Genomic DNA, 22,022 nt, shown 5'->3' with positions numbered 1-22,022 from the left:
AGGCACCTCATTATTATCTCCCCTACCCACACATCACTCACTAGCCCTGCCAGCCGCCTATAAATCACAGTCACTAGCCCTATAAGAGAGCTGACACCTGACCATATATCCCGCGCTACCCCTGGAAGCGGATCACGTGACCAAGGTATTAGATAGTCGGACAGCTGCATCCTGCGTCGCTCTGTCACCCCACCTCTACAGAAGAACCCTTAGCAACCTGTGACGTAACGGCGCGCCTTCCCGCCCACAGTTCCTTCACCGCACCCCTCTACTGCGCAGTCGCACACTACCGCCACGCCCCTTACTCTGAGCGCCGTGGAGCGGTTGGGGTGTGTGCGCAAGCGCAGTGTTGGGCTGAAAGCAAGCGGCAGTGAGAATACAGAGGTAGTCGCAGGAGCTCGCAGTGCGCGGCCGGATTGTAACGGTGAGTAACCCGCCCTGCGTCTTCTTTTTCTCACGCCATAGTCTTTCTCTGTGTCTCTGCTTCCTGGTGCAGCAAGTATGAGCCGGGCGGCACCATCACGGTCGGGGGGAGCTCGAATTCCTTGAATGTTAGAGCCCCAGTGTGAGGGGCGGGGGTTGCATAAATCAGTGATGCCCAGCCTGTAACCTTACTCCCAGCACCCACACCAAAGGCTTTGGGCGGCAGGGGTGTGAGTTACAGTTCGGCAGCAGCTTGAGAGATGCAGCAGGTTCCCCTCCCCTAGATTGTGCCACAGCATGTATTTATTGCTATATACTGCCTAGAACACTTGTTACACATTATGACTTGTTCTTTGTGCTTTTATTTACATTCCCTGGCTAAGGAATCGGCTCTGGGCATCTGCATCTCCTTATTGCCCTCAACTCCATTTGCCTCTTTATTGCCCACTTATTGCCTCTAAGAGTCCTTGTTTCAAGGTTGGGTAGAGAGTGAAGTTCCCTAATCCTCCCCTTGTGTTACCCTTTTGTACAAATCTTTGGCCCCTAAACCTTCCAGCTTTGACTTGCTACCCCCTGACTCCAGTGCTGATACCTCATAGCCAGTCTTTGCTACTTACTTCCTGGTCTTGCCCACCAGATTGTCAGCTCTTTGGGTCAGATCCTTCAATCTCCATTGTGCCATCCCGAATTCTTTAGCCGCGTTGATCCTGGTTGACCCTGGTGATGTGTAACTGCACTAACCTGTCTCTGTAGGCTGATGGCCATGCTGGGAGTTGCAGTCCAGCAATAACTGGAGATCAAGCTCTTGGATGTGCCTGTTCAGAATAGTATAATATGGAGTCCTTGACATTGGCTGCAAATTGTAGGGGGATGTTTTGTGTTGTAGTGATGGGTTTCAGGGTACCATTTAGTTCTCCCCGGGGGCAGTAGGAAAGGCCCTAAACCTTTATGGCCTGTGTCTGTATTGGTTTTCTCTCTTAAATGGGTTGTTCATCTTCCTAACACTTTTTTCGATTCAGTTGTTTTTAGATTGTTCCCCAGAAATAGACTTTTTTTTTCATTTACATTTTTCATTATTTATTTTTTACTGTTCTTCCAAAATCTAAGTTTAAAGTTGAATGTTCGTGTCTCTTGTGTTTGAGTCTGAGTAATTCAGGCGCAGACGCTAAACTGTTACAATTTTGCAACATTTAGTTGATCCATTTCTCAGAATTGATACAATAGTTGCTGATACGCCTAACAGCTGCCTGTAATGAAACTCAGGGATTCTGCTCAGCAGGGACTAGAGTACTGCAAGCGGGTCGGGTACCCGCGGTTACCCGCAAAAACCTGTGGTACCCTGCGGGTTGCAGGTAGAAGTTTCGGGAGTGGGTATAGATGAGGGTCGGCGGCTCTCCGGGTTTGCTGGTCTTCTCAATAGCAAGTTTTACTCCTTTTTTCTGATCATGCTTACTTCCAATGATGTTACTTCTGGTTTGCAATGACAGCATTGGCTGTTTCTTGATGCTCCGCGGATCGGGTTGCGGATAAGGTACTAGCGCGTCGGTTCGGGTAGGGTCCAAGTGGGTAAGTATGGGGGTGAGGGTCAGGTTCGGTTTTAACAAATTGGTTCCGCGCAGGACTCTAGCAGGGACAAATATAAGAAATGTATCAACTAAATGTATCCATTTAGAACAGTTAACAGGGTTGGCGACCCCCCTTCCCAGAGCTGCTTTTGAAGGTGAAAAATTACACTTTACACTTCAATATTAGAAAACGGTCACACATAGTAAATAGAAAGTCATTGGAAAAAGTTATTTCTGGTGATCTATCTGAAAAAACTAGTTGTTTGAAGGTAAACCACCCCTTTAACCCAGTGATTCCTGTTGACCGAGATGGTGGGAGTTGTAGTTGATACCTGCGCATTGGGGAGCCTTCCCAGTCCCCCTCCCCCAACTGGTAAATTACATTAGTTTCGTTAAAGGGCCAGTAGCAGTGACACCAAAGCTATTAATAGGGTAGCAAGATAACAGAACGCCTCATTTTTTGTTTTCCAGAAAAGCTGACAGCCCTACATGGAGTAGGTACCACTGGCAGAGTAGAGAATGTTAACATTTTATACAAGAGCAGCAACCCACTGTATAGTATTGCTGCTTTGCAGCACAAGGGTCTTGGGTTTGATTCTGACCAAGGAGACATCTTCATGGAACATGTCGGTTCTCTCTGGGTGTTGTGTGGCTTTTCTCCTGTTTCCTCCAAAAGCCTACTATTGGCAAAATTAGTGACTGATTTAGTGCACATGTGCCTGGGTATTTGTGCAAACGTAGGGAATAAATTATGAGCTCCAGATGGCCCAGTCGACATTAAAAATAATCATCTGAATAATATACAGGTATGGGATCAGTTATCTAGAATGCTCCTAATTACAGAAAGACTGGCTGCCATAGACCTCATTATAATCAAGTAATCCAGAATTTGAAAAGTGATTTCCTTTTTCTCTGTAATAATAAAACAGTACCAACCTAAAAAATAATTAATTCAGCCTGTTGGGATTATTTAATGTTTACGTTATTTTCTAGTAGATTTAAGGTATGAATATCCAAATTACAGAAAGATCCATTATCCGGATGTGCTGATATGTTCCACATCCACTGACATGCTTCTGCAACGGCTATGGGCATGGCATAGGGGGCAATTGTCACCCATATGATTTCCAGATCGGAGAATGGGAAATCCCTTTCAGGTGCCCATCCGTTGACCTAAATCGTAATCACCCTAATTCCTTTGCCAATCAGGTGATTATCACTCAGAAGTGGGGATGCTGTTTAGGTCGGGTCTCCATAATGCAACTTTATAATGTGAATATTATTCCTGTAGTAGGACGTGGTTGTTAGAATAAGGAATATAACAAATTATAAAGGCAGTTATGCAGGGACAATGCATGACATTGTCAGTATTCACCCAGCTCGCTCATTATGTGTTAGAGACCTGCAGGGGTCTGTTTTTACACACCCATGCCCAACCAAATACCAGATTACCCCCCGACCTGCACCCACTTACCTGCATTTTCCCTCATTTACACCCAACACATACACCTCACGTAAGCCAGAAGTGCTGTCAAATAAAAGCTGGTTTCACAGAGTAAACCGTGTACAGGTATGGGATCCATTATCCACAAAGCTTCGAATTACGGAAAGGCTGTCTCCCATTGACTTAATTTTATCCAAATAATATTTATTTTAAAATAATTTCCTTTTTCTCTGTAATAATAAAACAGTAGCTTGAACTTGATCCCAACTAAGATATAATTAATCCTTATTGGAAGCAAAACCAGCCTATTGGGTTTATTTAATGTTTACATGATTTTCTAGTAGACTTAAGGTATGAAGATCCAAATTATGGAAAGACTCGTTGTCCAGAAAACCACAGGTCCCCAGCATTCTGGATAACCGGTCCCAGACCTCTTTGCGTGTATTCTGTGGGTACCCTACCCTCTGCAGGAAAACGAGTGAACGTAGAAACGCAATCATTTTGTGTATACAGGTATGGGACCTGTTATCCAGAATGCTGGGGACCTGGGGTTTACCGGATAACAGATCTTTATGTAATATGGATCCTCATAACTTAATTTTACTAGAAAATCATGTAAATATTAATAAAACCCAATAGGCTGGTTTTTCTTCCAGTATGGATTAATTATATCTCAGTTGGGATCAAGTACAAGGTACTCTGTTTACAGAGAAAAAGGAATAATTTTTAGAAAATTAGAAAGATTTGGATAAAATGGAGTATATGGGAGATGGCCATTCTGTAATTCAGAGCTTTCTGGATAACTGGTTTCCGGATAGCGTATCCCATACCTGTACTTGTGACCAAACATTAGCCCTCATCTGGGGCATATTCTGGCCAAGCCAGAGTATGGTCTCTCTTAGCCCACAAGTGGTGGGGGGAACCTTTTTTGCTATGATGGATGCTTTGAAGCTGGAAGTACATGTATCCGCTGAGGCCCTTGGCACAGAAAGGGTAACAAATAGTAACTATACCTGAATAGTAATGAAGAAATGGTAGGTGAGTGGCAGTTGCAAAGCCTTGACCTATAACAAAATATTATAAATTATTTGTGGGAGCATGGCACCATTGTCTTAACATGAGTGTCACCTTTCTAGTGCCGCAATATGTATTTCTTTGTCTCTGTAAGATCCTCCAAGAATCTCATAATGGTTTAAAGGGATACTGTCATGGGAAAATGTTTTTTTATTTATTTATTTTTTCAAAACACATCAGTTAATAGTTGTGCTCTAGCAGAATTCTGCACTGAAATCCATTTCTCTAAAGAGCAAACAGATTATTTTTTATATTTCATTTTGAAATCTGACATGAGGCTAGACCTATTGTCAGTTTCCCAGCTGCCCCGAGTCATGTGACTTGTGCTCTGATAAACTTCAGTCACTCTTTCCTGCTGCACTGCAAGTTGGTGTGATATCACCCCCTCCCTTCCCCCCCCCAGCAGCCTAACAACAGAACAGTGGGAAGGTAACCAGATAGCAGCTCCCTAACACAAGATAACCGCTGCCTGGTAGATCTAAGAACAACACTCAATAGTAAAATCCAGGTCCCACTGTAACACATTCAGTTACATTGAGTAGGAGAAACAACAGCCTGCCAGAAAGCAGTTCCATCCTAAAGTGCTGGCTCTTTCTGAAAGCACATGACCAGGCAAACTGACCTGAGATGACTGCCTACACACCAATATTGCAACCAAAAAAATACACTTGCTGGTTCAGTAATGAAATTTATTGTAGAATGAATTATTTGTAGTGTAAACCTTATTAAGAAATAAAAACTGCACCATAAAATCATGACAGAATCCATTTAAGTATGGGCCATATCAGTTGAGGCTGAAAAAACTCATCTGTGTGCATAATTTCTATGTAGCTTCTACCTGAAATCTGGAAAGTCCCCCTTACAAGGTCCCTTGCCATATATGATTCTCTGTTGCATTACTAGTCTATGGTAAGGGAACATGCATTTCATTTGCAAAATTCATTAATACATTAGAAGTTGGATTCAAAACTAATTTTCTCTTCCCTAAGATCATTGAAGCTGTCAGTCATGCTACAGTGTTTCATGATGGGGTTTGAAATCAGCACTGGTGAGAGCATCCCATAATAGCTGACCTCATACTGATACCAGGCCATTCATTCTGGGCCTTTTTAAGAGCTCCATATATTTCTTTAAATAATTCCTGTTCCATTAAATAGGCAGTATATATTATGAGTGCATACGCTTATTGTATGCAAAGAATGTGCCTTCCCTGCAAAGCTTAATTTATACATTAGCAGATGCAGTAAAATTATTCAATATTATTCATAGATCTCTGTTTAACATTAGTATACAGTAGAAGGCTCTTATTACATTTTACAGGGGCCTGAAAAAAAATGGTGTAAGATCTGGGAAAATATAAAGCCAGGGAAATTAATTCTGCATTATATATTGGTGGGACCACAAAAAATGGCATAAAATGATATAAAGCTTTAAATCAGGGGTAAAATTGAGGTTTTATTGTATAGCCTTAAAGGGCACCTGTCACCTTTAAATAGTTTCCACCACCAGAGTAGCAGGCTAATTCCTTGGTTGGTGGAATCAATATTTTTTTTTTTTTTAAAATTGCCCCTGCTAATTATATGCAATTATTAGGCTCTTATTACATAGGACCGTCTAAGAGATTAGGTCTATCATGGTTCCATACTGCTATGGGGATATGTTATCTGGATTTAGGGATGCACCCAATCCAGTATTTTAAAATTCAGCCGAATCCTTTGTGAAAGATTCAAATCAATCCAATCCCTAATTTGCATATTTAAATCGGGGAAACAAGGGGGAAAGAGAACCGTGCTTGCAGCGCACGGCTAAAAACATTTTGTCTTTTATGTTCCATTTTTTGAATTGGTTTGGCCAGGCTCTTGGATTAGGCAGAATCCTGCTGAAAAAGGCAGACTATTGGCCGTATCCCAAACCGAGTCCTGGATTCGGTGAATCCCTATCTGGAATGCTTGGGATCTGTGATTTTCTTAGATAATTTTCTTGTGATTTTCTTGGCTGGCACCAAGCCTTAAATGGGTTGTTCACCTTTAAATTAACTTTTAGTATGATGTAGAGAGTGATATCATGAAAAAACTTGCAATTGGTTTTTGTGGTTTTTGAGTTATTTAGCTTTTTATTCAGCAGTTTTCCACTTTGCAATTTCAGCAGTCTGGTTGCTATGGTCCAAATTACCCTAGAAACTATTCATTAATTTGAATAAGAGACTGGAATATGAATAGGAGAGGGCAATACAAAGTAACAATAACAATACATTAGCATTAGCCTTACAGAACATTTGTTTTTAGATGGGGTCAGTGACCCCCATTTGAAAGCTGGGAAGATTTAGAACAGAGATCTAAACCCATGAACCCATGAGCAACATTCAGAGTTGGGGAGCAACACTAGCAGGAAAAGTGTTTTGGGGTGCCAAATAAGAGCTGTGATTGGCTATTTATTAGACCCTATGTGGATTGTCAACCTACATTGAGACTGTTTGGTTTTTATACAACCAAAACTTGTCTCCAAGCCTGGAATTCAAAATTAAGCACCTGCTTTGAGGCCACTGGGAGCAACATGTTGCTCACGAGCTACTGGTTGGGGATCACTGATTTAGAAGAAGAAGACAAATGATTAAAAAACTACTAAAAATAAATAATGAAGACCAACTGATAAATTGCTTAGAAATGGTCATTCTTTAACATACTAAAAGTTAACTTAAAGGTGAACCACCCCTTTAATTTTTTTAAACATTAAACTGGTTTGTCCTTTCCCATACACAATGGGAATGGTGCTTTCTGGGATTTCTGGTTAATAGATTCCATACCTGTAAAGGCATATGTGAATGTACTTCCAGTATTCTATACAGTACCTTAATTTGGAATAAGAAAAAAACAATCAAGCTCGTGTTCCTCCTGCTTTTACTACACTGTAAGTCAATAGCTGGCTTGCCAAGGCCCTTGTTGCGGTTAAGTAGTATCAGCTGAAACGCTATCTTTCTCCCTATGCTTTTGTACAACTTATACATGATTTATATGCCGTGGCTGCCCTTTGCATATTTACTTTGCAATCTGGGATAATGCCTATGCTCAGAGCAGATGGTGGGAGGATGGACACGGTCTCCGTTGCATTCACCCTTTGCGTCTGTGGGTCTCTAAAGAATTCTTTGTGTTTGGGGGTTAGGGTCAGTTTATTCCATTTTTTTTATTTATACAGAAGAACCTGTTCCTCCCTGTGCATATGCTCTTCTGCCTTACAAAGAAACTATTTGATGATTTTATTCCCCTATTTCATTTTACTCCCGTTTAGCGTGTGTTATATTGTTATTTATTATATCTTATGCATTATCATGATTGCCTGTGAAAAAGCTATTTGAGAAACGCGCGTCGGCACCTTATTTTATACTGACGGTTCATACCATTTTTTATTGAAGCTTGGGGGGGTTTTTCTTTTTCTCTGGCTCAGAAATCTAACTAATAATCCTACCAATCTGTTTGCTCTACTAAGCGCTCTGAGATTTGTGGTTTTGCGGGAAAGCTAGTTCTTCATACAAGTTTGTGAGGTCCCGGAGATAGCAAAAATATAAGACCATCACAACGGGTCTTCTCCACACTCTTTCCTTTTCATACTGGGGGGAAATGCACTAACGGGCGAAAAATTCGCCAGCGACGGCTTTGCCGCCTTCGCCACAATTTTCCAGGCGCAACTTGCACAGACAATGCTAATTCACTAAGTTGCGAAGTTTCGTCGCCAGCACTGAATGCTTGCGATGTTGCACTAGTGTTACTATGGCAGGCATAGCGAATTTGCGCTAGCGTTAGATAATTTGCATACGGCGAAAAACGTTAAACTTTTTTTGGACCAAGTCCTATGCACTCTATTGCACTTCGCCTGGTCTGAGGTGGCGAAGGCAAGTCTGGCGATAGAGGTAACGTTCAGCAAAAACAAAAACTTTTGCGTAGTAACACTCTTTCGCCAGAGCGAAAATACGCCTGGCGTTAGACTGACAAGTTGCGCTAGAGTCCATCTCCTTCGCTAGCCTAATTACTCCAGCTCCATTTAGTAAATGGGTGAAGTGCCGAAATGACGTCACGCTGGCGAATTTTCGCCAGCGTTAGTCACTTCGCCCTTTAGTAAATTTGCCCCTAAATCTGAGCAATTACATGAATTTTACTGGATGGATTGGGAATCTTAATTTTTTCACACATTTACTTTATAATTTATTAATTGGATACTTATTTAACCCCTCATAGACTAAATGGGTACGCAATAGTGAAAATTAATTATTAAGGATCTAAAAGTCTATAATAAGTTTTTAAGATCATATATTAACTGAGCACTAAGTCACTTTAAATTATCAACGCAGCACTGTATAAGTATTAGGGTATTAGCCACTATAAGTATTCGGGTAGGAGTACATTGCCTTTTTCGGCGCGATCTGACGCGCTGCAATTAACCGCCGGCGGCAAATCGCATGTGACGGAAATAAGGTAAGCGAATGCATCGTCGGATGGTGTCGCAGCGTTGATCCGACGCGACACGACTGTCGGATGCAGTCATGTCGCGTTGGATCAACACTGCGACTTCATCCGACATTTCCATTACTTACCTTATTTCCGTTGCATGCGATTTGCCGTCGGCGTTTTGTTGCAGCATGTCGGATTGCGCCAAAAACGTCCATGTAGTCCTACCCTTAAGAGGGGAAGTCAATGAACTCAATTAATTTATTGCACTAGCACTTTAAACAAATATATGGTTTTAGCTAATTAAGCACTGCTTATGTGGGTATCCTGTTGGCACGAAAAAAATACAATAATATCTTTCATATTAGTACGTGGCGCAATCATCCAGTTTCTTTTAAAGAAGCTGTTTTTTTTAGATCCTCCCATTAATTGTGAATATGTTATGATTGATAAAGAAGGGATATCTTTTTGTAATCAATCATTAACATTTCCTGTAAATAGTTTACTGTAGCCAGGAAGCCCCTTGGCAAAATGAGTAATTAAAAAAAAAATTCCTTCTAGAGTTTAAATCAGTTTTCAGCCTCCAGTACAAATCCTATGCTTAGATTGATTTAAGTACCGTGAAATTAATTGAGATGAAATACAGGCTTTAAAAAAAATAATGGCGCGATCTACATAATGGGTTTGAGGCGGAAATGTCATCTTCCTGACATTTGTACCGGCGTTTAAATATCTCGGGCAATAATGCATGAAGCGTTTCCATGGGAAAGTGGTAGGCATATGTGAATGTAGTATAGACTGTGTATGTGCTGTAGTGCTGTTGTGTGTCTCCTCGTATGTAGAGATGCCCTTAAAGGAGATCTAAACCCCCTCCTAAAGAGAGAGAGTCCCATCCACTAGCCCCCATTGGCTCCTCTCCCTGCATAGCCCACTACTTAAATGAGAACTAACCCTTAAAAATGAACATGGCTAAAATTGCCATAATTTATATGCTGAGCTTACTGCACCAGACTAAAGTTTGAGCTTGTCAATAGCAGCAATGATCCAGGACTTCAAACTTGTCACAGGGGGTCACCATCTTGGAAAGTGTCTGTGACACTCACATGCTCAGTGGGCTCTGAGCAGCTGTTGAGAAGCTAAGCTTAGGGCTCGTCACTAATTATCCAGCAGAAAATGAGCTTCCCCTGTAATATAAGCTGATGCTACAGGTTTGCTGATTATTAAATTCTGATGCTAATTGCACTAGTTTCTGTTCTGCCATGTAGTAATTATCTGTATTAATTACTAATCAGCCTTATATTGTGACATTTCTATTCTATGTGTACTGTATATTGTGAGTGGGTCCCTAAGCTCAGTAAGTGACAGCAGCACAGAGCATGTGCAGTGAATCAGCAGAAAAGGAGATGGGGAGCTACTGGGGCATCTTTGGAGACACAGATCTTTACTGCTAAAGGGCTGTGGTTGCCTTGGGCTGTACAGAAGCTCAAAACACAATGTACAATATTTCTAGCTACTTATTAAGTGAAGCTTTAGTTCCTCCTTGTAAAGGGGTTGTTCATGCTAGACAAGGAAGTAACTAAAAAAGTTGCAGTTTTACTGGCTGTAATAGAGAAATAAAATAGATGTGAATACAGGAAGAAAGGTATGTTGTTCTGGGAGTCATTTTAGAGATAGGAAAAGAAATGGTTTACTTATTCTTTAAAGGGGAAGGAAACCTAGTCGGTGCAAAAACCCTACCCCCCTCCCGTGTGTTGCCCACCCTCCCTTCTCCCCCCTGGCCTACCCGTCCCGCTGGGCAAATGCCCCTAACTTGTTACTTACCCTTCTGCGCAGGTCCAGTCCAGGGTGTTCACAGACAACATCTTCTTCCACACGATCTTCTTCCTGCTTTGACCGGCGTTTTGGCGCATGCGCAGTAGGAGCATTTCGCCGGTACGGATCTACTGCGCATGCGCCAAAAGTCACAAAGTTTTCTTCGTGACTTTTGGCGCATGGGCAGTAGATCGTACCGGCGAAATGATCCTACTTCGCATGCGCCGGTTAAAGCAGGAAGAAGATCGCGTGGAAGAAGATGTCGTCGGTGAACTCCCTCGACTGGACCTGCGCAGAAGTGTAAGTAACAAGTTAGGGGCATTTGCCCAGCGGACGGGTAGGCCAGGGGGGAGGAGGGAGGGTGGGCAACACACGGGAGGGGGGAGGGTTCTTGCGCCAACTAGGTTTCCTTCTCCTTTAAGCATTTGGGTTGGCAAATGAGACCCGGACACAAGTTACTGTGTGATAATTACTGATGAAGGTGCTTTGGGTTCGGCTAGGAATTTCCAACCTGTGGTCCACTAATTGTTGAACTACCACTTATACATCCTCCTTTCAGGTTTCCCATTTGAGGTGACATTTATTATTCCTATTGTATAGATCTTATACAGAGTTATTTTTGTGTTGCATGCTTGCAATATGATAGGTGTATCTCTCAGAACCACCCCCTCACATATGAATTACATATCCTGCCTTCCGCCAGCTTTAATGAGAAAACGCAAGCGCCAATGCACTTGCGGCGCTTCGATTTCCAAAGTCGCCCAAATTTTACGCGTGAGACGACTTCGGAAATCGAGGCGATGCAAATGCATTGGCGCTGGCGTTTTCTCATTAAAGCTGGCGGAAGGCAGTTCAGGGAGACTAAATCTCCCAGAATTTGCCCATGTGCACCTGCCCTTAGGGGCATGTTTACTAATATTGGAGATAAATATCTGGAGAGATTTCTGGAGGTGTTGCCCATGGCAACCAATCGGCAATTATATTTAAACAGCTCCTGTCTGTGTGCGGGGCCATCCAACGGGCTTCCCCGATCGATATCTGGCTGAAAGTCGGCCAGATCTCGATCGGGCAGGTTAAAAAATCCTGTCTGATCGCGGCGGCATCTGTGCGTCTATGCAGTCCCGTTATCCAACCACCTGTATCGGATCCATTATGATCCGATCGTTGGGCCCTAGGGCCCACGATTGCATCAGCCAGATATCGCCCACATCAATGTGGGCATATCGGGGAGAGATCCGCTTGTTTGGAGACGAGCGGATCTCTACGTCTGTGTACACCTTTAGTTCGAAAACAAACGCAAAGATCTGATTGGTTGCTATGAATATCTCCAATGTTTATCTCTAATATTTAGCTCCAATGTTAGTAAACATGCCCCTTCGTATGTTGAATGGCCAATTTTAAGCAACTTATGTTTTCATGTTTTATTTTTTTTATAGTTTTTGATTTATTTGCCTTTTGCACTGACCCCTTCTAAAAACAAAAGGCTACAAATTGATTGTCAATGCTGCTTTTTTTGTTACCTTCCTTTCTAATGGGTCCCTTTCCTATTCATTTCACAGTCAAATCAGTGCATGTTGCTAGGGTAATTTGGACCCTAGCAACCAGATTGCTGAATTTTAAAACTGGAGAGCTGCTGAATAAAAAGCTAAATAACTCACAAACCACATATAATAAAAAATGAAAACCAATGGCAAATTATCTCAGAATATCACCCTCTACATCATATTAAAGATGACTCAAAGGTGAAGAACCCCTGTAAGTGGTGAACCCATGGAGCAGGAAAATTAACAGGAGCACGTACGTTCCCTTATTTGTAAGTGGGGTTGGTTTCCTCAATATGAGAAATCTGTAAAACATGCAGGTATAGATTATAGACTTCTGAAGCATAAAAAAACAAGACAGCAGCCAATGCCATTTTCATTGCAAATAATGAGTCCTTGATTGACCTTGTTAAGGACAAGCGCGTCCTTTGTTTAATTCAGCAAGGAAAGAGATATGTTGTGGTCAGGATAATGCCCCATAATGAGGTTTCCAGGACCATAAAAAGTTCAAACCAGTCATTGCCAGGAATCATACCCAGCAGTCTCCAGTGTGATTCATTCTCAACATCAGAAGCACTTTCACTTATATAATCCTTATTACTTTGCATGAACCTATTTCTCTGCAATGTTCTTGTCTTGCGGAGTGCCAAGATGAAACTTATGTATCGGCCTACAATCACATATTAGGAGAAAGTCTCATTATTAAACATATAAATTTGAACAAGCTGGCTGGGGGGCATTAGAAACTGTTGGCATTTTATAACAAACTTTGGCTTTAAAGGGCATTTGGCTTTAAAGGGCAAGCTAACCCCAAAATAAAAATTTGCTTAGTAAAAGGAAACCTCATTCTAAGCAACTTTTATGTATACAGTAACATACATTTATTAAAGGGAAACTCTGGCTTCCAAACCAAAATTTGATAAAGAGGCCCACATAACACAGAAACTCCTAATATACCCACAGTAACCTGTTTCTTCAAAAAGTGTGAATAAATGCCATTTTCTATGCTGAAATCCAGCTGTTTACCAGTTCTTCTCTTTCTGCATCATTTGAAATCCTGGCAGGGAAGGAGGGACTAAACACTGATGTTACAAATTGTACAGACAGCATGCAGGAACTACATAACCCACAATGCATTGCAGTGTGATGTTCTGTTCCTTATTGAAATCACATGTGCAGGGAATTGTGGGGTCTGGAGGATGCAGGCTGAGGACAGATGGCTGTTGATACAAAGTAACAGTAGTCAAACAGCTCAGCAAAGAAGTCAGACAGATCAGCAGGAGAGCAGGGGGCTAGGCTTAGGGAACTGTTCCAAACCATTAAATATCATGAAGAGTCTGCATATTTTTGAATTGATGAATATATCAAAGTTGTATGAAATTAAGTTTACTTTTCAAAAAAAGCCTATGTTCTTGTGGAGTTCCCCTTTAAAAAATGTCAGTGCTTTTAAAGTGTTTTGTAAAAACAATTGCTGTCTAAAGCAGCTGGTTGTTATATTTTAAACAATGTTGCAAAATTCTTCATCTCCCAGCAAAGGGGTTGCTCACTTTTGGGGTATCTTTTAGTATGTAGAGAGTTATATAATCTGACAATTTGCAATTGGTTTTCATTTTTTATTTGTGGTTTCTGAGTTATTTAGCTTTTTATTCAACAGCTCTCCAGTTTGCAAGTTTAGCAATCTAGTTGCTAGGGTCCAAATAACCCTAGCAACCATGCATTGATTAGAACAAGAGATTGCAAAATGAGTAGAATGGGGTCTGAATAGAAAGATGAGTAATACAAAGTAGTAATTGTGTAGCTTTACAGAGCATTTGTTTTTTCAAATAGCGGTCGGTGACCCCTATTCGATAGCCGGAAAGAGTCAGAGGAAGACGGCATATAATTCTTTATAATGAATATATATAATATATCCTTTGTAATAAAAATTATGAAGACCAATTGAAAAGTTGCTTCGATTTGTCCACCCCTTTCCCTGCCAAGAACGTAGCTCCTATGTTCTTAAAAAAAAAATAAAAAAAAAATAAAAGGCTGTAAGTGTGCCAAGAACGTAGGAGCTACGTTCTTTGTTTAAACAGTTTCCTCTCTGCACTTCTGGCCAAATCAAAGTGCAGAGAGCTTCTCCTGGCTGCTCAACCCCTTAGACAACGAGCCTAGGGGCTGCCACTCGGGTCCTGTGATGCGATTGTCGCAGGACCCGACTTCTTACCTGATCCTGGGTGCTGTATGCTGCTCCCCCTGTGCTGCTTCTTCCTGGACCCGATCTCGTGTGAAGCTCCGCCCACGCACTTCCTGCTGTTGATCTGCTTCTGATCCCTTCTTGTCCAAAAACCGGTAAGTGCCCTTTTATTTACTCAGTTACACACACACATGCAATTACACATACATACATACATACATACATACATACATACATACATGCAATTACACATACATACATACATACATACATACATACATGCAATTACACATACACAGCACACACATAACTAAAGGTAGATTTTTTTTTTTAATTTTCTGGCTTTTTTTGTATTTTAAAGAGTCATATACAGATATACACACACTTATACACTTGTCAGAGCTGTACACATATGTATACACAAACCCACACTTATAGGATCTTTTTAAATTTTTTATTTTTTTTAAAGTTCTTCATTTTATCAGTTTCCTTCTTGTTATTCCCCTAAAAACTGTTGCTTTCCCAGTGCAGCTATTGGATCAAGCATTCTGACCACTAACCACGCTGTTCAGTTATTTTGTTATTTTATTGATTTGCCTAATTGTATTTGATTTTTGTGATTTTTATGCTTGCATTGTTGTTCCTTACATTTTTATGTCATTTGCTATTTGATCATTTGGAGTACAAACACATTTTTAGCAATTTTGGATTCGTCAGAATGCAACTTTCCAAAAATATATGGTTTTGTGGGGTCTTTGTGGTGTTAGGAGGGTCTTGTGTCGTATTGTATGCAGTCTGGGTCTATATTCACAAAAGGCGAATTGTCAGCCAAGAAAATTCATATGCACTATTTTTATTTGGGGTCACAATGCGCAGTCACAGGTTCACAGAAGGCGAATTGGCAGCGGAGAAAAGTCCTATGCACTGTTTTTATTTGGGGTCCGCACATGCCAGCTGCTTTGGTTTATCTATGCATATTTGGCATCAAACTGTTCAGTCAACCCTTGGCATCAATGTCTAGGATGTTTTCCAATTGTATGTAAGAAATTGGGTGAGATAAATGTGACCAATTGCAATTTTCAGAAATGTTAAAACAGCTGCCTTTATCGCCAAATTTAGGAAAGGTTTGCGGCTTGGTGCTTTGTAGTAGAAAGACATGCATACCCAATTTGGATTCAGGGGAATGTGTACTTTTTGGAAAATGTATGGTTTTCTGGGGTGAACGTACTGTTTTCTACCTTTGCGCCCCCCAAATCTATGTAAATGTGTTGATTTTGCAGTACCTGAAATGGCAGACCATATTGGGGGGGGGGTCTTCATTTTGGGTCCCCTATATGCCACGTGCTTAGGTACACCTATACATATTGGGCATAAAAATGTTCAGATAACCCCAGGCTTTCATATTTGGGGTGATTTATCATTATACCTTATAAAATGTAGGAAATACAATGCTGCAGGGTGGAAAGTTTTTAGGTGATTTCTGGAAGTGTCTGTGGCGAGGTGCTTTGGAGTAGAAAGACCGGCATACCCAACTTGGATTCGGGGGAATGTGTACTTTCCGAAAATAGGTGGTTTTCTGGGGTGAACATACTTTTTTCTACCTTTGCATCCCCCAAATCTATGCAGATGTGTTGATTTTGCAGTATTTGGAATTACCCCATTAAACTGATAGCTCAAATGGGGTGTCTACATTTTGGGGGCCCTATATTCCACATACTTAGGTAAACCAATACATATTGGGCATCAAACTGTTCAGTGGACTCCTGGCAATCATATTCAGTGTGTTTGGCAATGGTACCTAATGATGTGAGGAAGATGTGATGCTGTAGAGTGGAAGCTTTGTGGTCATTTTTCAAAACATTCACCAATTTCTATAAAAAATGATAACTTTAGGAAAGAATTGAAACTTGGTAGTTTGGTGTACATAGATCTATTTACCCATTTTTGATTTGCCGGAATCTGCTCATTCTAATAATGTGTAGTTTTCTAGGGTAAACCTACTGTTAGTGGAGTGTTTGGCCTTCAAATCAGAAGTATGCCATTTTGTGGAGCGCTGCTTTGGAAATTTGGTAGTGTACTGCCTGCAGATTTTGATCTATACAAGTGAGAAATCTCCATAAAACTATATATATTTGGTATTGGCGCGTTCAGGAGACCTAGAACTTTTCAGATCTGCTGTGTTGTTGTACATAAAATAAATAATGTTTCTGATATATGTGATTGTACTATGTGAACCATGATTTGTTTCATTTTATTTGACACTTCGAAGCCTAAATCATTACACAAAAATTCTAGCAGATTCTGAAATGTGATGATGTTGCCCTGAAAAAAAAAACAACAATTTATTGTTTTCCTGGGTAAACTAAAAGACCCCCCTCAGGAAAAACCCTTAAGTGAAAGAGCTCAAAAAGTCTAAAAACTGCTTGGCAGTAGATGTTCGCATTTAGGACAAAACGACTGGCAGGGTAAGGGTTAAGAAGCTGCTTGTCTTGCATTGTATCAACAATCTTAGCCATCAGGGCAGTAGATAGAAGTGACAAATAAATACTGCATTTAAATAACATAATATATACAGGTATGGGACCTATTGTCCAGAATGCTTGGGACTCAAGGTTTTCAGGATAATGGATCTTTCTGTAATTTGGATCTTCATCTTCTAGAAAATCATCTTAAAATTTAATGGTTTTGCCTCCAATAAGGATTAATTATATCTTAGTTGGGATCAAGTGCAACCTACTGTTGTATTATCACAGAGATAAATGAAATCATTTTTAAACATTTGGATTTTTTGGGAGATGGCCTTTCCATAATTCCAAGTTTTTGGGGTCTTCTGGATAACAGATCGCATATCTGTACAAATAACTTAAAAACCATAGAAACGTGTAAAAAAAATGTATTACATAGTTGCTTAAAATTACATTTGCTTTTATTTGGCAAAAAATGTTTTTATGGGGTTGACAATCTCTTTTAACCCACCTCATCATATTTTTGCTTCAAGCTTTTAAAGGGGTTGTTCACCTTCCAAACAATTTTTCAGTTGAGTGGTTTTCAGATTGTTCTCCAATAATAGACTTTTTTCAATTGCTGGCCATTTTTTATTTTTTTACAATTTTTCCAAGTTTAAGTTTAAAGTTGAATGTCCCCATCTCTGGTGTTTGAGTCTGGCAGCTCAGTAATTCAGGTGCAGGTTCTAAACTGTTACAATTTTGCAACATTGAGTTGATCCATTTCTCAGCAGCATCTCTGGAGTATTAGCAACTATTGTATCAATTCAGCTCCCTGTAATGAAACTCCAGGATTCTGCTCAGCAGGGACAAAGATAAGAAATGTATCAATTTTGAACAGTTTATAGGGTCGGCGACCCCCCCCCCCAGAGCTGCTTTAGAAAGGTGAAAAATTAGATACACTTTTCACTAATATCAGAACAATCACTCATAGAAAATATAAAGTAGTTGGAAAAAGGCTTTATTTCTAGTGAACTGTCTGAAACCAACTGAACTGAAAAAAGTGTTGGAAGGTGAACAACCCCTTTAAGTATTTTGCCTATGATTAGCTCCACCAAATGTGGTGGTGTAAGTTTGGGGCATATCTCTGCAATCAAACCAACTGCTCTTGCTTAAAAGTAGAAAAGATGCATAAGGAGCAAGTTGCTCTCATTTGAGTTTATGTTCAGGCATTGCTGTGTGTATAGCAAAAAGTCTGAATACTTTCTTTTTTTAAAAAATATCCTTAAAGGGGAAGGAAACCTAGTTGGCGCAAAAACCCTTCCCCCCCCTCCCGTGTGTTGCCCACCCTCCCTCCTCCCCCCTGGCCTACCCGTCCCGCTGGGCAAATGCCCCTAACTTGTTACTTACCCTTCTGCGCAGGTCCAGTCCAGGGAGTTCACAGACGCCATCTTCTTCCACGCGATCTTCTTCCTGCTTTGAACGGCGTTTTGGCGCATGCGCAGTAGGAGCATTTCGCCGGTACGGATCTACTGTGCATGCGCCAAAAGTCACAATGTACTTTTGGCGCATGCGCAGTAGATCCGTACCGGCTAAATGTTCCTACTGCGCATGCGCCGGTCAAAGCAGGAAGAAGATCGCATGGAAGAAGATGTCGTCTGTGAACTCCCTGGACTGGACCTGCGCAGAAGGGTAAGTAACAAGTTAGGGGCATTTGCCCAGCCGGACAGGTAGGCCAGGGGGGAGGAGGGGGGGGAGGGTTTTTGCGCCAACTAGGTTTCCTTCCCCTTTAATGCGTTTATTGGGAGCACAACCATAAAGCCAGGAGTCCCAAGCCAGCAATAATGAATATCCTGTTTCTTTATTCCATCCAATACATATCACAGGCACCAGTACAGTAGCTACATTGTTCTACAACATTTCATCTGTTAACACTGCGTTCTTAAAGGGAAAATATACCCCATTTATAAATGGATTTACACTCCACTTACTTCTTCTAGAATTGCCCTAAAAGATAAATCATTGGATCTGCACAGGAATTGCTTATGAATTGCTCTGGTAATAAAAAACTTCATGCAGAGACTCATGAGATAAGGCCCTTTGGTGGTCAAATGATGAAAGGACCAGTAACATCAAAAAAAATGTTTTTTGAACAGCACTCAATAGTAAAAGCCAAGTCCCACTGATTCAGTTACATTAAGTAGGAGAAATAACAGCCTGCTAGAAGGAAGTTCCATCCTAAAGTGCAAGCCCAAGTCACATGACTGGGGCAGCTGGGAAACTGACAATATGTCTAGCCCAATGTCAGATTTCAAAATTGAATTTAAAAAAAAAATCTGTTTGGTCTTTTGAGAATTGGATTTCAGTGCAGAAGTCTGCTGGAGTAGCGCTATTAACTGATGCGTTTTGCAGAAACATGACAGTATCCCTTTAATAAAGGCTTTGAGATTTTAGTTTAATTTGTCTGTGTTTTTTTTTTTCTATGTATACTAACAAATTTTTTTTGACTTTTTTGGCTTGAACATTTTTTTGATGTTAAAAAAAAAAATTACCCTAGCAACCATGCATTGATTTGAATAAGAGACTGGAATATGAATAGAAGAGACCTGAATAGAAAAAAGAGTAATAAAAAGTAGCAATAAATATACATTTTACAGAGCATTTGATTTTTAGATGTGGTCAGTAACCCCCCCCCCCCATTTTAACAGTCCGTGGTGCTCGCTTGAATAATCCCAGGCCGGTGCAGTTTTCTTCTGATAGGAGCACTGGCCCGTATCAGGTAAGTAAATACAATCACTTGGGGTGCCTAACTTTTGGCACCCCCAAGTAAAAATTGCTTTCCTTCTCCTTTAAGAGAGATGATTATTCAGCAATGTTAAAATCTGTGCTTCAAACTATTAGGCATTGTTTTCCCTTTGTTTCTGCTGAAACCTTATGTTAGTAAACCTTTTTTTTTTTCCTCTCTTGAAAAAGTAATTTTTTTTTTTTTTAATCCGAAATCAACTCCAAAATAACCTTGAAAACTTGATTTTTTTGTGGAAAACACAAGTTGAACTTTAATAATTCTGCCCCATAATGTTTAAATGATTTTATGACCGAATGATCCAAATTACAGAAAGACCGGTCCCATACCTGTATTTTAAGTCTGAATAATTTAAATAATGTATGGTGTGGAGACTTCCCCTAAAGGCATGGAATTATCACAGTAGTATATAAGGCAGGAGTGCCCATACTTTACTAATGCAGGGTCTACTTTTAGTGATGTAGTCCCATTATGATCTACATCCATAATATCACTGTTAGCATTTTGTTCCATGGAAAATATTACTTAATTATTATATTGATTTACGGGAAAAGCTATATTGCTATATTTAAGAATTTATTTATCTTCTTTACAATACAATTATTTCTCATATAACCTAACATAATAAATATCTGAATGAAAAGCATAAAAGAGGAGGGTGATTTTGTGTCTTGATCTACTGAACATTAGCTAAAGGTCTAGTGGTATAAGGCTTGACAGTTATTTAGGGGTTTCGGGAGCATTGTCAGCATTTTGCCACAGTGTTTTCTTTCCTTGATGTATTTCTGAAGACAATTAAAGGGGTTGTTCACCTTCAAACACTTTTCAGTTCAGTTGGTTTCAGATAGATCACTAGAAATAAAGACTTTTTCCAACTACTTTCTATTTGTGCCGGTTTTTCTATTATGGAAGTGTAATTTTTTACCTTCTAAAGCAGCTCTTGGGGGTCGCCGACTCTTTAACTCTAACTTTTTTCGAAATGGATACATTTAGTTGATACATTTATCGTTGTCCCTGCTGAGCAGAATCCCAGCGTTTCATTAAAGGGGAACTCCATCATCATTTAAATAATATGCAGACTTTTCATGATTTTTAATGGTTTTGTACTGTTGCCTAGCCCCCTGCTCTCCTGCTGATCTGTCTGACTACTTTGCTGAGCTGGCTGACTACTGTTACTTTGTATCAACAGCCATTTATGCTTACCCTACATTCTCCAAACCCCACAATTCCCTACACATGTGATTTCAATAAAGAAAGGAACATAACAGTGCAATGCATTGTGGGTTATGTAGTTCCTGCATGTAAGCTGTGGAGAAGTTGTTACAATTTGTAACATCAGTGTTTAGTCCCTCCTTCCCTGCCAGGATTTCAAATGATTCAGAAAGAGAAGAACTGTTAAACAGCTGAATTTCAGCATAGAAAATGGCATTTATTCATATTTTTTTAAGAAACCGATAACTGTTCTGGGTATATTAGGGGTTTCTGTGTTATGTGGGCCTCTTTATCAATTTTTGGTTTGGAAGCCAGAGTTCCCCTTTAAACGCAGCTGTTAGAATTGATACAATAGTTGCTAATATTCCACAGACGCTACTGAGAAATGTTTCAACTAATTGTATCAACTAGTTGAGCAAATTGTAACCGTTCAGATGCTCTTGGATCACCGAGCTGCCAGACTGAAACATCAGAGACAAGAACTAGGCTTGGGCGAATTTGACCCATTTTGCTTCGCCAAAAATTCGCAGACGACGAAATGTCGATGATGTCAATTAAAGTCTATGGGCGTCATTTCCGAGGCGAAACAAGGCGAAAAAATGTGCCCGTCCCTAACAGGAACATTAAACTTCAATTTTGGGAAAACAGTAAAAAAATAAAAGATGGAAAGTAATTGAAAAAAGTCTTTATTCAGGGAAAACAATCTTAAAACAACTGAACTGAAAAAAGTGTTTGGAAGGTGAACAACCCCTTTAATGGAATACTTTATAGTATATTTGTGGCATCAGGGGGAGTCTGCATGTTATTCAGTGGCCATGTGGAGTAACTGCTGACATTTCGCCCATTACTTTGGGACAAGAGCCTCTGGATATGGATGTGGGATGCATCTCTTTAAATCATAATATCCCTTGTTCCATAAGACTTTGATGCCTTTTCTTGGTATATCACATTAGGTTGACTTATAGAATAGACTTTGCATCCAAGGCTACATACGCACAAGCGGTTACACATGTATCTGTTGCATAGGTCAGTCCATGGGGGCCCATATATTATTGGGTTTCATCCTGCTCTTTGGGTCTGGATGAAGAC

At 40.4% G+C, this 22,022-nt stretch overlaps 1 protein-coding gene across 2 annotated transcripts in view; it reads left to right on the top strand.

Moving 5' to 3' along the window:
• The first annotated feature begins 210 nt into the window (after positions 1-210).
• Positions 211-22,022, top strand: part of cyria.L (CYFIP related Rac1 interactor A L homeolog) — a 62,140-nt gene continuing 40,328 nt past the window's right edge. Inside the window, exon 1 of one of the 2 annotated variants that reach the window (XM_018264024.2) lies at positions 211-424. The gene's annotated coding sequence lies outside the window, so the exon portion shown is untranslated. The remainder of the gene's footprint in view (positions 425-22,022) is intronic. The other variant, XM_018264025.2, reaches the window with a different exon arrangement.

The sequence above is a fragment of the Xenopus laevis genome, chromosome 5L (assembly GCF_017654675.1).
Source record: "Xenopus laevis strain J_2021 chromosome 5L, Xenopus_laevis_v10.1, whole genome shotgun sequence".
In the NCBI taxonomy this organism is placed as follows: Eukaryota; Metazoa; Chordata; class Amphibia; order Anura; family Pipidae; genus Xenopus; species Xenopus laevis.
The sequence above is the reverse complement of the archived record's forward strand: the minus strand, read 5'-3'. Positions and strand labels throughout refer to the sequence as shown.